The sequence below is a fragment of the Myxocyprinus asiaticus genome, chromosome 29 (genome assembly GCF_019703515.2).
Source record: "Myxocyprinus asiaticus isolate MX2 ecotype Aquarium Trade chromosome 29, UBuf_Myxa_2, whole genome shotgun sequence".
Taxonomy (NCBI): domain Eukaryota; kingdom Metazoa; phylum Chordata; class Actinopteri; order Cypriniformes; family Catostomidae; genus Myxocyprinus; species Myxocyprinus asiaticus.
The window spans coordinates 2,848,208-2,865,603 of NC_059372.1; the positions used below are offsets into that span (position 1 = coordinate 2,848,208).

The 17,396-nt window shown below is 40.7% G+C and overlaps 2 pseudogenes; both read left to right on the forward strand.

Moving 5' to 3' along the window:
- LOC127419867 (zinc finger protein 678-like) overlaps window positions 1-17,396 on the forward strand; it is a 152,989-nt pseudogene that overhangs the window by 57,069 nt on the left and 78,524 nt on the right.
- Window positions 1-17,396, forward strand: part of LOC127419763 (zinc finger protein 91-like) — a 39,390-nt pseudogene that overhangs the window by 10,119 nt on the left and 11,875 nt on the right.

Sequence of the window (17,396 nt, forward strand, 5' to 3'; positions counted from 1 at the left end):
CTCATGTTTTCACATTCTAAGCAATATCATTGAATACTGTACATGGCATCACATCTCTGTCTATAGGCTATATACATAAGCGGTGGGTGAATGAATTGCAGGGTAAAAGCACATCAAATTAAATTAAGTAAATAAATAACATTTAAAATACAAATACATTTTTCCCACCTGAATCCATACATTAATTTCAAGATTTTCAAATTGCAGGTTCTACCTACTGTACAATGTTCACACTCCATGCAAAACACTCCAAATGAATAAATTGTTGATTATTGTTATTTGCACAGACACCAGTATTCATATTGATAATTATACATCTCAAATTGATGCCTATCAATCCATCATCCTTTATATAACACGCAATACCCGTGCGCATGATGTCATCGTTTTCACAAATTTGCGTTTTTGTATGTTTACACGGAGATGATAACGGCATCGTTTTCAAAAACTTGCACTTTGAAACCTGTTTTCAAAAGTTTGCGTTTTCAGCCCCAAAATGCCGTTGTTGTGTAAACGAACAGCCAAAACGCATAAAAAGTTTTCCGTTTTTAGTTGAAAACGTTGTCATGTAAACAGCCCCTAAGTGTTAAAGGTCAGTGTTTAAACAAAGATTTTGTATGAACTGTAAGATTAATGACTAACGTCTTTGAAGTTCATCCTGGATTAACTGCAGAAGTTCACATAGATGCACTGTGCTTTGTTAGTTGGCTGATGAAGGGTTTTCTTGGCAATTAACTGATAGTCTGTTTATTCCATTATAAGAGTGTAGTCTATCATTAGACTAAGGTGATGCAGGCAGAGATCAGTGAGGTGCATTGTAGTTCAACTGGCCAGTAATTTCGGTGAGGTCTATCCTAAGTCCAAGGTTCAGGCAATGGCATATGATGTATCCCATGTCTTATGGTTGGAGTTGGCATCAGTTCATCCTCTTAAGTCCATCGTAATAGACTGAAGTGATGTTTGGCTGGCACTGGCTGCATTTAGTCGTCATTACTAAGAGACACATAGCAGTGGAGTCCAACATGAAGCAGAAATGGAGCTGGATCCAGCCGGTTCTGGTGACCTCAGGGTAAGAGTCCTGAGGTTGAGACAGGGATACAAATAGAATAGTATTATCATAGATGCCATTCAATTTATTGCAGAGTTATAGATCATGATCAATGTTTCTGGTTTCTGGTTCCGGCAGACCTAACTAAAGCGGTCTAATTGTGAGTTGAAGGATAAATTAGGTGTATGCCTGGCTAAATAGATGAGTCTTAGTCTAGACTTGAACTGAGTGAGTGTGTTTGCATCTTGAACAGTGTTAGGGAGACTATATCATAGTTTAGGAGCCAAATATGAAAAGGATCTGCCTCCTTTTGTGGATTTTGATATTCTAGGAACTATTAACAGGCCAGAATTTTGCGATCGTAATAAACGTGATGGAATATAACGTGGTAGAAAGTACTGCGGAGCTAGACCATTCAAAGCTTTGTACTTACACAGAATTTTAAAATAATAAAAAATGTAGCAGGTAGCCAGTGTAACGACGATAAAATGGGGCTAATATGATCATATTTCTTGGTTCTAGTCAGCACTCTGGCTGCTGTATTTTGAACCAATTAAGGTTAATTATTGATCTTGCTGGACATCCTCCCAGTAATGCATTACAATAATACAGTCTTGAGGTCATGAACGCATGAATTAGTTTTTCGGCATAAGCAGCAGAGAGAATGTGTCGTAATTTAGCAATATGACTTAGGTGGAAGAATGCTGTTCTACAGTTATTGGTAATTTTATTTTCAAAGGACAGATTGGTATCAAATATAACACTTAAATTATTCGCTGTTGAAGATGATGTAACAGTACATCCATTGAGAGTCAAATTATATTTTAGCGGCTTGTTTTTAGAGGTTTTTGGACCAATAATTAGAACCTCTGTTTTGTCGGAATTGAGTAGAAGGAAATTTCTGGCCATCCAATCTTTGATTTCATTGATACACTCTGCTAATTTGAAGAACTGTGAAATTTCGTCGGGTTTTGAAGAAAAAAAGTTGTGTATCGTCGGCATAACAGTGGAAACTTATTCCACGTTTCCTGATAATATCTCCCAGGGGAAGCATATATAACCAGAGGCCCTAAAACTGATCCCTGTGGCACTCCATACTTACTGTTTGGTTTGACAATTCCTCATTTACATAGACAAAGTGGTAGTTGTCTGCTAAATAGGACCTAAACCATGCTAATGTAACTCCACAAATGCCAACATAATTATCAAGCCTATTCAAGAGAATGTTGTGATCTATTGTGTCAAATGCAGCACTAAGATCTAAAAGCACTAGAAGTGAAATGCAGCCACGATCAGATGATAAGAGCAAGTCATTTCTAACTCTGATAAGTGCAGTCTCTGTACTGTGATGGGGCTTAAATCCTGACTGAAATTGTTCATATACTATTTCTCTGTAGAAATGAACATATTTGGGAGGATACTACCTTTTCTAGTATTTGCCCCCTTCCTGAATTCTTATTTTTTTGCATGTTTGTCACACTTAAATGTTTCAGATCATCAAACAAGTTTAAATATTAGTCAAAGATAACACAAGTAAACACAAAATGCAGTTTTTAAATGAAGGTTGTTATTATTAAGGGAAAACAAAATCCAAACCTACATGGCCCTGTGTGAAAAAGTGTTTGCCCCACCTGTTAAAACATAACTGTGGTTTATCACACCTGAGTTAAATTTCTCTAGCCACACCCAGGCCTGATTACTGCCACACCTGTTCTCAATCAAGAAATCACTTAAATAGGACCTGCCTGACAAAGTGAAGTAGACCAAAATATCTTCAAAAGCTAGACATCATGCCGAGATCCAAAGAAATTCAGGAACAAATGAGAAAGAAAGTAATTGAGATATATCAGTCTGGAAAAGGTTATAAAGCCATTTCTAAAGCTTTGGGACTCCAGAGAACCACAGTGAGAGCCATTATCCACAAATGGCGAAAACATGGAACAGTGGTGAACCTTCCCAGGAGTGGCCGGCCGACCAAAATTACCCCAAGAGCGCAGCGACGACTCATCCAAGAGGTCACAAAAGACCCCACAACAACATCAAAGAACTGCAGGCCTCACTTGCCTCAGTTAAGGTCAGTGTTCATGACTCCACCATAAGAAAGAGACTGGGCAAAAATGGCCTGCATGGCAGAGTTCCAAGACGAAAACCACTGCTGAGCAAAAAGAACATTAAGGCTCGTCTAATTTTTGCCAGAAAACATCTTGATGATCCCCAAGACTTTTGGGAAAATACTCTGTGGACTGACGAGACAAAAGTTGAACTTTTTGGAAGGTGTGTGTCCCATTACATCTGGCGTAAAAGTAACACCACATTTCAGAAAAAGAACATCATACCAACAGTAAAATATGGTGGTGGTAGTGTGATGGTCTGGGGCTGTTTTGCTGCTTCAGGACCTGGAAGACTTTCTGTGATAAATGGAACCATGAATTCTGCTGTCTACCAATAAATCCTGAAGGAGAATGTCCGGCCATCTGTTCGTGACCTCAAGCTGAAGCGAACTTGGGTTCTGCAGCAGGACAATGATCCAAAACACACCAGCAAGTCCACCTCTGAATGGCTGAAGAAAAACAAAATGAAGACTTTGGAGTGGCCTAGTCAAAGTTCTGACCTGAATCCTATTGAGATGCTGTGGCATGACCTTAAAAAGGCAGTTCATGCACGAAAACCCTCCAGTGTGGCTGAATTACAACAATTCTGCAAAGATGAGTGGGCCAAAATTCCTCCACAGCGCTGTAAAAGACTCATTGCAAGTTATCGCAAACGCTTGATTGCAGTTGTTGCTGCTAAGGGTGGCCCAACCAGTTATTAGGTTTAGGGGGCAATCACTTTTTCACACAGGGCCATGTAGGTTTAGATTTTGTTTTCCCTTAATAATAACAACCTTCATTTAAAAACTGCATTTTGTGTTTACTTGTGTTATCTTTGACTAATATTTAAACTTGTTTGATGATCTGAAACATTTAATTGTGACAAACATGCAAAAAATTAAGAAATCAGGAAGGGGGCAAACACTTTTCACACCACTGTACTGTAGAAAGGGCAAAAGACGACAGAGTGTTTTTTTATTTATATCTGACTGTCACATTAAGCATTATTAGTTCAAAAGACTTAAACTTATATCCTGTCCTCTGAGTAACACCAAAAACTTCACTGTAAATTGTAGCAACACCTCCTCCTTGACTCTTTAGATGAGGCTTATGTTTATAACAATAACCTAGGGGAGAAGATTTATTTCAACTAATATATTCGTCCAGTTTAAGCTAGGTTTCGGTCAAACAGAGCGCATCCAAACTATTATCTGTAATAATTTCATTTACAATTAATGCTTTGGTAGAAAGAGATCTAATGTTTAGTAGCCTTACCTTCATATGATGTTTATCTTTAATATTTTAGTTGTTTTATTTTTGTTTTTTTTCAAGTTTGACCTTCATCAATTTTTTTATAAATGATTTAGTGAAAGTTTTGTGCTTGGTAGTTCGGGGAACAGACACAGTCTCTATGTGATATCTAGGTGATACAGTCTCTATGTGTTGTAGTTAATGTGACCTGTGTGACGTCTCAAGGCAGCTAGCAGATGTTCGGATTAACCAGTTTGTCTGCTTCCTGACCTGGGTGCCTCAGATAGTCAAATATGATCATTATTAAGACTATGAGCCAAATTACTAGAGAGGAGAGCGGCACCTTCCCAAAAACTCTTCCAATTGTCTATAAATCCTATACTATTCTCTGGACACCACTCTGACATCCAGCCATTCAGTGACACTAATCTACTATAAACCTCTTTATCTATAGTGATCTCCGACTGGCGAAGCTGGACATCATTAGTGCCGACATGAATAACAATTTTTGAAAATCTATGTTTAGAATTAGCAAGAACTTGTAGATTTGATCTGATGTCAGACGCCTGAGCCCTTGAAATGCATTTAACAATAATGGCTGGAGTCTCTATTTCTACATTCTTTACAATAGAATCACCAATTATTAGGGTTCTTTCAACATGATTCTCAGTGGGTGAATTACTGAGTGGGGTGAATCGATTGGAAACCCTAACAGGAACGGGAGGGTGGTGTCGCTTTGCTGAGCGAGTATGCTGCTGATACGTCACCCAAACGCTCTGAAGCGGGGACTCTAGAGTCAGAACCAAAGTGTGTGTGTTGCTCGTTGTACTATCCGCATCTGAAACAGAATCTACTGGCTTATCTTTCTCACTGACCTCCTCTAGTGTTCGGATGCGTGTCTCTAACTCATTAACCTTCTCCATCAGCCTGACTAACTCCTTACATTTATCACATGTGAATCCCTCACAGCTGATGGAAGAAAATATAGTAAACGTGACATGCAGTGCAGGAAGAAATAACATGAGCGGATGCGATGACTTACCTCAATTGTTTGTTGTTGTTGGTTGTTCCTGAGCGGTGAGGGATTGAGATCAATGTGAATCCCTCTTGCAATTGTTTGTTTTTATTGTTGTTCTTGATAAGTGGTGCTTTGAGATCGATGCAATAATCCGTGTGCCACAGAAGAGAAAAACGGATGCGTGTTATAAAATGCACGGAGTTTAATCGTGATAAGAGAATAATGCTGGGGGAAACCTGATGCATGCTGAAAAATGGCAGATGTTAAGGATTAAAAGCTGTAAACAGATAAATACACACAAATGAAATGGTAGAAAAGCGGAAAAACCTGAAACGCTGTAAAATGACAAAGGATAAAACGATGAACATATGAAAATAAGAATAAGCAATGCTAAGCAGGCTAGTAGGCTACAAACACTCATGCAGCGTGCGTCAGCAACAGGAACAGCAGTAATGTCCTGACTATACTTTGTGATCAGTTGAATGCAACTTTGGTGAATTAAAGTACCAATTTCCCTCTGAAAACAGGAAAATCTGTACATTATTCCATTTGGCCGCCAGTGTAGATCTCGATCATTTTCACCTGTGCCTCCCCCTGACCTATGGTGCTACCCTAGGTGACTGCCTAGTTTGCCAATGCCTAGAAACTGCCCTGCATGAAAGATTCACTGGCAATCCTGGTTATTACACTTTTATTATTAACAGTTTGCATATTGCTAGCAGATATTTTAGATGATTAAAGCTACCAAATAACCACAGATGCATACATTTTTGCCAAACTACTTCAACTAAAAGGTAAGTACTGTAATATAACCAATCTGTTTTGACTGTTTTTGTGGCAAAACTGACAAGAGACAGAGATGTCAGTTGCTTTCCAGTTTGGGTTAGATCCCATTAATTGCCTTGGCAAGGCAAGGAAAGTTGATTTATATAGCACATTTCATACACAATGGTAATTAAAAGTGCTTTACATAAAGATACATGAAAATCAATTTTAAAACAATTTAAGAACAAGAAATGAGAATAAAAATGATTAAAATAAAAAAATAAAAATGAAAATAATACAGAAATAAAATGATGCAGTGCAATCAGTAAATGCAGCACAGTTCTCAGTTAGTAAATTCACAGCTACACAGATTTTAGCTTTAGATGTTTTCAGTCTGGATTTGAATATGGCTAATGTTGGAGCACATCTGACCTCTTCTGGAAGCTGGTCCATCTGCGGGTGGCATAATAGCTAAACGCTCTCTCACCATGTTGATCCTGACTTGACCCTAATGATCTGAGAGGTCTGTTAGGTTTATATAATAGGGTTCAAAACAGTGTTACTATGAATGGAAACTTTAATACAGTGAAAAAGACAATCTATTAGCATAACATAAATAAATAAAAATTCTTTTGAATATCCATGTACTAAATATCCAACATTCTTTTGAATATCCATGTACTAAAATAAAATATTTGATGCCATGAGTGTACCTTCATTTACTATTACTATTATTTTGAATGGCCATGGAAAATGAAGCAATGTGATAACAATTTTACTTGGTTGCAAAAAGTAGTCCATTAATTTACCTGATGAACTTTCACCTTTTGCCGACCCTTTATGCTTCACAGAGCATCTAAATGTGTGCTTCTAAATCACTTGCACCTTTATTAGCAACTGACACACAAGTGCCAGCTTTACATGTCATACATTCTGCTTCCCACGGATCTCGACCTGGATGAAAGCATGGGAATTTTTTGTGCAAATCTTCTGTAAATTTGCACTTTCGTTTGGGCATTGTTTCCACTCAGCTGTCATTTGCTGCTACTGTCAAGCAACTGTTTGATGCCGAACACAACAGCGCTTCGTGGAGAGATTAATAGGCAGGAATTTGGCCAATAGTTGCTGCAAGCCTCTTATAATCGACCAACTGGTGTGCGAGAAGGTGGGACTTACAAAGAGGGGTTAAAGCAATGCAAATATATGCACACACACAATGAAGTATTAGACCAGATGCACATCATAATGCAACTAAAGCCGAATCCTGGACATTTTCGCAAATTTAGAAATCCCAGCTGGACGCTTTTTTCTGGGAAAAAGAGGACGTATGGTCACCCTAAATAAACATCACCAGAAGATTGGCTTCTTTCTTGCAACTCGACCATGCAGCTCATTTTTATTCGAGTATCGTTGTATTGTGCTCCTTGAAACAACCACACCGTCTTTTTCCAGAGCAGCCTGTATTTCTCCTGAGGTTACCTGTGGGTTTATCTTTGTATCCCGAACAATTCTTCTGGCAGCTGTGGCTGAAATCTTTCTTGGTCTACCTGACCTTGGCTTGGTATCAAGAGATCCCTGAATTTTCCACTTCTTAATAAGTGATTGAACATGACTGACTGGCATTTTCAAGGCTTTTGATATCTTTTGATATCCTTTTCCATCTTTATAAAGTTCCATTACCTTGTTACAAAGGTCTTTTGACAGTTCTTTTCTGCTCCCCATGGTTCAGTATCTAGCCTGCTCAGCGCATCCATGTGAGAGCTAACAAACTAATTGACTGTTTATACACAGACACTAATTGCAATTTAAAAAGCCACGGGTGTGGGAAATTAACTTTTAATTACCATTTATACCTGTGTGTGTCACCTTGTGTGTCTGTAACAAGGCCAAACATTCAAGGGTATGTAAACTTTTGATCAGGGCCATTTGGGTGATTTATGTTATCATTATGATTTAAAAAGGAGCCAAACAACTATGTGATAATAAATGGCTTCATATGATCACTATCCTTAAATAAAAGACAGTTTTTTGTTTTTTTTTGGCATGATCAGTCATATTTTCAAAATCAATGCCAAAATTTCACAATTTCTGCCAGGGTATGCAAACTTTTGAGCACAACTGTATATGTGCGTTAATTAGTGCTAGAAATGACATGTAAAACATGTATGTGGACAGCCTTTATTTGTTAAACTTTAGATGACTTTAAGGGAGGTGTGAGTGTGGATAATAAAAGGGTGACTTAAGATCAGAACTGGACTCAAGATGGCGCCGAGTATGGCTGCTGCGTTGCGAGCTCCGACACAACATAGTAATGTTTTGTTTGTTTTGTTCACAATTCTTATGTTTTTTTGTCTCGGATGTTGTCTGCCTTATTGTCTTGGTTCAGCAATTTCACACCGTAAACTGGACTTCACATTCCTCAATGCCGACCCGCTGTTTACAAACACGCAAGCAGAACCCTTTGTCTGGGCAGCACGGCTGCGGAAACGCAAAAGGAAAAGGGGAAACAGAGCCGGCGTTCTCATCAGAGTAAGACGCCGCGCAAATCACCCCCGCTACCCACTATTCTACTGGCAAATGTTCAGTCTCTGGATAACAAGCTCTGCGAGCTGAAAGCGCGGATCTCTTTCCAATGAGATACAAGGGACTGCTGCATTATCTGCCTTACGGAAACTTGGATGTCTGCGGAGATTCCAGACTCAGCCATTGAACCCACGTGGTTCTCCGTGCACCGAGCGGACAGAGCGAAAGACCTCTCAGGTAAAACTAGAGGAGGTGGTGTATGTTTTACGTACATTCTATCAAGTCTTTCTGCTCTCCTGATCTGGAATATCTTATGCTTCTGTGTCAACCATTCTGGCTACCGAGGGAATTCACAGCGGTCATTATCACAGCTGTGTACATTCCCCCACAAGCCGACACAGACCGGGCACTCAAGGAACTGTATGGGAGTATGACTGAGCAGGAAACCGCGCACCCTGAGGCCGCGTTCATTGTGACCGGGGACTTTAATAAAGCCAGTTTAAAATCAGTCGCACCAAAATATCACCAGCACATTAGTTTCAACACACGAGGGGACCGGGTTTTGGACCATTGCTACTCTCCCTTCCGGGATGGCTACAAATCCCTCCTCCGCCCACCATTTGGCAAATCGGACCACTCTTCCATTCTGCTTCTGCCCGCTTACAGGCAGAAATTGAAACAGGAAGCACCCACCCTCAGAACGATCCAGTGCTGGTCGGACCAATCAGACTCTATGCTACAAGACTGTTTTGATCACATGGACTGGGAGATGTTCCGGTCCGCCTCTGATGACGACATCGAGCTTTACGCTGATAGCGTAATGTGCTTCATCAGAACATGCGTAGAGGACGTGGTTCCGACCAGAACAGTACGGATCTATCCGAATCAGAAACCTTGGATTAATAGCGATGTTCGCGCAGCACTTAATGTGCAGACCTCCGCTTTTAATTCCGGGAACGCGGAGGAGCATAAACAAGCCAGTTATGCCCTCCGAAAAACTATCAGAACCGCAAAACGCCAGTACAGGAGCAAGATTGAAGGACAGTTTAACACCACCAACTCTAGAAGCATGTGGCAGGGAATTAACATCATCACGGACTTTAAAGGGAATAAAAACTCCTCCATGAACACCGCTGCCTCTCTCCCGGATGAGCTAAATACTTTTTATGCTCGTTTCGAGGGAAATAACACCGCCCTCGTGGAGAGAGCTAATGCGGCTGAAGCTACAGAGGTTAGTTCACTCTCCGTCTCTGTAGCGGATGTAACCCGATCCTTCCGACGGGTGAATATCCGCAAAGCCGCGGGCCCAGACGGCATTCCGGGCCGCGTCATCAGAGCGTGCGTGAACCAGCTAGCTGGTGTTTTTACGGACATTTTCAACCTTTCCCTCTCTTTGTCTGTGGTCTCCACATGCTTTAAAACATCCACCATTGTGCCTGTTCCGAAACAATCAAAAATAACTTGTTCAAATGACTGGCGTCCTGTTGCTCTGACCCCCATCATCAGCAAATGCTTTGAGAGACTAATCAGAGACTATATCTGCTCTGTGCTGCCTCCATCACTGGACCCATTGCAGTTTGCTTACCGCAACAACCGCTCCACTGATGATGCCATTGCATTTACAATACACACTGCTCTCTCCCACCTGGAAAAAAAGAACACTTATGTGAGAATGCTGTTTGTAGACTACAGCTCAGCATTCAACACCATAGTGCCCTCCAAGCTAGATGAGAAACTCCGGGCTCTGGGCTTAAACAGCTCGCTGTGCAGCTGGATCCTGGACTGCCTGTCAAGCAGACGCCAGGTGGTTAGAATAGGCAGCAACATCTCCTCATCACTGACCCTCAACACTGGAGCCCCACAGGGCTGTGTTCTCAGCCCACTCTTGTATTCTCTGTACACACATGATTGTGTGGCAACACATAGCTCCAATGCCATCATTAAGTTTGCTGATGAGACGACGGTGGTAGGTCTGATCACTGACAATGATGAAACAGCCTACAGAGAGGAGGTGCACACTCTGACACACTGGTGTCAGGAGCACAACCTCTCCCTCAACATCAGTAAGACAAAGGAGCTTGTGGTGGACTTCAGGAGAAAAGACAGAGAACACAGTCCCATCACCATCAATGGAGCACCAGTGGAGAGAGTCAGCAGCTTCAAGTTCCTGGGTGTCCACATCACTGAGGAACTCACATGGTCCATCCACACTGAAGTCGTTGTGAAGAAGGCTCATCAGCGCCTCTTCTTCCTGAGATGGCTGAGGAAGTTTGGAATGAACCGCCACATCCTCACACAGTTCTACACCTGCACTGTAGAGAGCATCCTGACTGGCTGCATCTCCGCCTGGAACGGCAATAGCACCGCCCACAACCGCAAAGCACTGCAAAGGGTGGTGCGAACTGCCAGACACATCATCGGAGGTGAGCTTCCCTCCCTCCAGGAAATATATACAAGGCGGTGTGTGAAAAAAGCTCGGAGGATCATCAGAGACTCCAGCACCCGAGCCATGGGCTGTTCTCACTGCTACCATCATGTAGGCGGTATCGCAGCATCAGGACCCGCACCAGCCGACTTCATGATAGCTTCTTCCCCCAAGCAATCAGACTTCTGAACTCTTGATCTCCCACGATCAAATACATCAGCACTGCACTTTATTACCCTTACTCTTATATCTCACACTGGACTGTCATAAATTATATTATTATTATATTATATTCTCTCTTAATAACTGACTATCAACCGACAGCTGAATGTCAATACAGTACAATACTGTACATTCTATATATACTATATATACTTTTTTATATATTTTTATTTTTTATTTTTATTGAATAATGTGTATCTATATAGTGCGTATTGTATACTGTACAGTGTATGTTATTATTTGTATATTGTTGAGTGTAATTATGTGTATATCAGATGTTTAAATTGTGTTGTGTTAATTTGATGTTAGTGTAAATTGGTATATGTCTCATCACTGTCACGACTGCTATGTTGATCGGAACTGCACCCAAGAATTTCACACACCATTGCACTTGTGTATATGGCTGTGTGACAATAAAGTGATTTGATTTGATTTGATTTGAGACAGGAACTGTCTGGTGTCCAAAAAAGGCAGATGATATATGTGCGCTAATTAGTGCTTGAAATGAGATGAAACAGGTATGTGGGCAGACATACAACTCTCCATTGTTAGGAATAGGTGTAACCAACTAATGTAATAAGGGAAATAATTTAATATACTAATAAAATTAATGCAGGAAGTAAGGATAGTTAGTCAATATAAAATATGTAACCATATGAAGTGATTACAGTGTTTTTTATACATAGAAAATGAATTAGTTATGCTTTTGCCATCATTGAAGCACACTGGGGTCAAGGGTGACCAGCTCGTAGGGAGATGGCGAAGATGAAACTAGGGAGGCATAAGATGATTTCATTGGATGAAGAGGCCATCACTCAAAGAGATAAGGGGGAACAGAAACTGTATAAAAAATGCATGATTCTGAAGTGTAATTTTAGATGCTCCATGGACCACCTCGGTTTTGTTACTCTGTAATAAAAGTCTATTGTTGGAATCAGAACTTTGCACCTCCGAGAAACTTTGACTCGACTGAGCTTTGATGGCTGTTTTGGAGAATCTGCCATGACAGTCAGCATAAAAGTAATCCACAAGACTCCAGTGGTTAAATCAATATCTTTAGAAGCGATGTGATATGAGAATGTGTGGATGAGAAACAGATCACTTTCACATTCTTCTTCTTGTGTTTTTTGGTGATTCACGTTCTTCTCTTCATATCTGCTGGGCAGGGAGAAGAATGTCTAGAAAAAATGACAAATATTGATCTGTTTCTCACCCACACCTATCATATCACTTCTGAATATATGGATTTAACTACTGGAGTCATATGAATTACTTTTATGATTCCTTTATTTTCTTTTTGGAGCATCAAAATGTTGGCACCCATTCATTTGCGTTGTACTGACCTATAGAGCTGAGATATTCTTCTAAAAATCATAATTTGTGTTCTGCAGAAGAAAGGAAGTCATACACATCTGGGATGGCATGAGGGTGAGTAAATGATGAGATAATTTTCATTTTTGGGTGAACTATTCCTTTAAAGTGATAGCTCAGCCATAATTTAATATTCTGTCATAATTTCCCAACCCTCATGTTGTTACAAACACATGTGACCTTCTGTATTCTGTGGAACACAAAAGATGTTTGACAGAATGTTAGGGACTGACAGTCTCAGTCACCATTCACTTTCAAAATATGGAGAAAAAAAAAAAACATTCACTGAAAGTAAGACTCAGGCAAACATTCTGTCTAAAATCTCCTTATTGTTTTGCATGGAAGAAAGTAAGTCATATGGGTTTGGAACAACAGGATGGTGAATGATGACAGAATTTCCATTAATAAAAATAATAATAATAATTCTGTAATAAATGTTAAATGTGTATTATGTAATGGAATACAGGGGAATTAATGTCCATTATGTCATTTGTGAAAGTAACGAATTACTCTCTACTTGAGTACTCTTTGGATGTGTTGGATAAATATAAAAAGACTAGACTGTGAATTGCACATAATTATTGCTCAATAGGGCAGTTTTAACTGTTCATGAAATGGATAGCCTGAGGCAAAAAAATTTGTTCCTGTGCGTGACGGTCCTTGTCAGTTAAAAAGTAATTTTTAGACCAACGAGATAACAGAGCACACATGTTTGGAGCGACGAGGAGAGATAATCATTTACAACCCTTCAAAGAAATTAATATGAATCAATATAAAATATGAGCGAAAGCACCGCTTTTAAAAGTGCATGCACAGCTGCTCTCAGTTTTTTCGAGAATTGCCAACTGCATACAAGCATATGCCTTATGAATGAATGAATGAATGAATGAATGAACAACATGTGTATTTGTATTCTGCCCCCAATATTACCATATTTGAAAATACGTTTGTATTAAGAATCATTACATCTTTAAAACTTTTGTGAGAATTAGAGTGTAACTTACAGTTAATTTACAGAAGACGGTGCTGTTGGTTTTCATAACCCATATGTAATAGCATATGTCATAACTATACAATAACAATTGTGTGTGTGTGTCATATATATTAAAATGTTTATATTACAGCAATTCTAATACACTTTTTTCCTTTTCACTCTATGGTGATATATATATAAATAAACAAAAACATATTTAATTGTTAATTTAATTAATTTCTCTAACCATGCATTATATAGAGGCATCAACACTTTTGTTCATCATTTCAGATTCAGAATCAGAATGAGCTTTATTGCCAAGTATGCTTACACATACAAGGAATTTGTCTTGGTGACAGGAGCTTCCAGTGTACAACAATACAAAAACAGCAGCAAGATAAATAGTTATACACATACGTACATCCACACACAGACACACACACACACATACATACACACTTACACATACATAGTGCAATCTAATACAAATCTGTTATGTACAGTGCAGATGTTTTTTTTTTTTCAGAGGAATAAATGGCAGAAGAGGTTGGGTGTGTTGGATAAATATAAGAAAGACTAAACTGTGTATTGCACATAGTTATTGCTCAATGGGGCAATTTAACTGTTCATGAGATGGATAGCCTGAGGGGAAAAAACTGTTCCTGTGCCTGACGGTTCTGGTGCTCAGAGCTCTGAAGCGTCGGCCAGAAGGCAACAGTTCAAAAAGGTAATGGGCAGGGTGAGTGTGGTCCAGAGTGATTTTTCCAGCCTTTTTCTTCACTCTGGAAGTGTATAGTTCTTGAACGGGGGCAGGGGGCAACCAATAATCCTCTCAGCAGTCTGAATTGTCCTTTGTAGTCTTCTGATGTCTGATTTCGTAGCTGAACCAAACCAGACAGTTATTGAAGTGCAGAGGACAGACTCAATGACTGCTGAGTAAAACTGTATCAGCAGCGCCTGTGGCAGGTTAAATTTCCTCAACTAGTGAAGGAAGTACAACCTCTGCTGGGCCTTTTTCGCAATGGAGTCAATGTGTGTCTCCCACTTCAGGTCCTGTGAGATGGTAGTGCCCAGGAACCTGAATGACTTCACTGCTGCCACAGTGCTGTTTAGAATGGTGAGGGGGGTAAGTGTTGGGGTGTTCCTCCTAAAGTCCACAATGATCTCCACCGTTTTGAGCATGTTCAGCTCAAGGTTGTTTTGACTGCACCAGTGAGCCAGCCGTTCAACCTCCCTTCTGTGTGCAGAATCATTGTCATGCAGTGGTGTAGTCTGCAAACTTCAGGAGTTTGACAGAGGGGGTCCTTGGCGATGCAGTCGTTGGTGTAGAGAGAGAAGAGTAGTGGGGAGAGCACACATCCCTGGGGGGCACCAGTGCTGATTGTACAGTGCTGGAAGTGAGTTTCCCCTGTCTCACAAGCTTCTGCCTGTCCATCAGAAACCTGGTAATCCACTGACAGATAGACATGGGAACAGAGAGTTGGTGTAATTTATTCTGGAGTATAGCTGGGACGATGGTGTTGAAAGCCGAACTGAAGTCCTCAAAAAGGATCCTTGCATATGTCCCTGGTCTGTCCAGATGTTGCAGGATATGATGCAATCCCTTGTTGACTGCATCATCCACAGACCTGTTTGCTCGATAAGCAAATTGAAGGGGATCTAGAAAGGATCCAGTGATGTTCTTCAGGTGGGCCAACACTAGTCTCTCAAATGATTTCATGACCACAGATGTCAGAGCGACAGGTCTGTGGTCATTAAGTCCTGTGATTTTTGGTTTGTTTGGGACAGGAATAATGATTGAGCGTTTGAAGCAGCATGGGACTTCACACTGCTCCAGTGATCTATTGAAGATCTGTGTGAAGATGGGGGCCAGCTGGTTAGTACAGGATCGAAGACACGCTGGTGAGACGCCATCTGGGCCTGAAGCTTTCCTCGACTTTTGTTTCCGAAAGACGCGGCTCACATCATCTTCACAGATCTTAAGTGCAGGTTGAGTAGCAGGAGGGGGGAGGAGGGGGGTTGCAGGAGGTGTTGGTGTTTGTGTGAAGTGAAGGTCAGAGTGGGTGTGGGGTGTGAGATTGGGCCATTCAAGTCTGCAGTAGAACATATTCGGGTCGTCAGCCAGTTGTTGGTTCCCTACAGGGTTGGGGGTAGGAGTCCTATAATTTGTGAGTTGTTTCATGCCACTCCACACTGATGCATGGTTGTTAGCTGAAAACTTGTTTTTCAGTTTCTCAGAGTATCTTCTTTTAGCCACTATGATTTCTTATTCAGTGTGTTCCTGGCCTGATTGTATAAGACTTTATCCCCAAATCTGTAAGCATCCTCTTTGGCCTGATGAAGATGCCTGAGCTCTGCTGTAAACCACAGTTTGTCGTTGTTGAACTTTATATAAATCCTAGTAGGAATGCATATATCCTCACAGAAACTGATATATGATGTAACAGTATCTGTGAGCTCGTCCAGGTCTGTGGCTGCAGCCTCAAAAATACTCCAATCCGTGCAATCGAAGCAGGCTTGTAGTTCCCACTCTGCTTCATTGGTCCATCTCTTTACAGTCCTTACTACTGGCTTGGCTGATTTTAATTTCTGCCTGTAGGTTGGAAGAAGATGAACCAGACAGTGATCAGAGAGTCCCAAAACTGCTCTAGGGACAGAGCGATATGCATCCTTTATTGTTGTGTAGCAATGATCCAGTATGTTCCTGTCTCTGGTGGGGCATGTAATGTGCTGTTTGTATTTGGGCAGTTCACGTGTGAGGTTTGCTTTGTTAAAATCCCTAAGAATAATAATAACTGAGTCCGGGTATTGTTGTTCCATGTCTGTGATTTGATAAGCCAGCTGTTGCAGTGCGGCATTCAGACACGCGTTTGGCGCGATATACACACTCACCAGAATAAACGAGGAAAACTCCCACGGCCAGTAGAAAGGCTTACAGTTAATAAAGAGTGCTTCCAAATTAGGACAGCACATCATCTTTAATGTTGTTACATCTGTACACCAACTTTCATTGATGTAAAAGCATGTTGCACCGCCTCTCGTGTTCCCCTTTAACTCCGCGATGTGATCCGCTCTGAACAGCTAGAAGCCCTGCAGATGTAATGCACTGTCCGGAATGGCTTCACTCAGCCAGGTTTCTGTGAAGCACAAGGTAGCAGAGGTTGAAAAGTCCTTGCTGGTGCAGGTGAGGAGATGTAGTTCATCCGTTTTGTTAGGAAGAGAGGGGAGATTCGCAAGATGAATGCTCTGCAGCGTTGTTCGAAAGCCCCGCTGATGGAGTTTGACCAGCGCACCGGCTCATCTTCCTCGCCTGCGTCTCCTGAACAACACAGCCACGCCTCCAACTAAAATGTCTAGCAAAACGTCTGAATATTAAAAAAACGGGAAAAGACTGTCTGGTATAAGCTGTCGAATGTTCAGCAGTTCATCTCTGGTAAAACTGACTGGAAAAAGATTACTAAACACAGGACAAATAAACAAAAACAACAAAACAATAGAAGCACTCCACACCGAGGCAGCCATCCAGGATGTGACTCAGTCCTGCTAAATTTGTTTGAAATGACATGTGAGGTACAAAACAAAGTCATATCACACATTATCTAGCTAAATAATTTGAACACTGACTACGACTGCATTAATATTAGAGTTGAATCTTCGCCATAGTAGGATTAGTAATTTTGCCCTCCGCTCATGTTTTCAACAAGACTAAA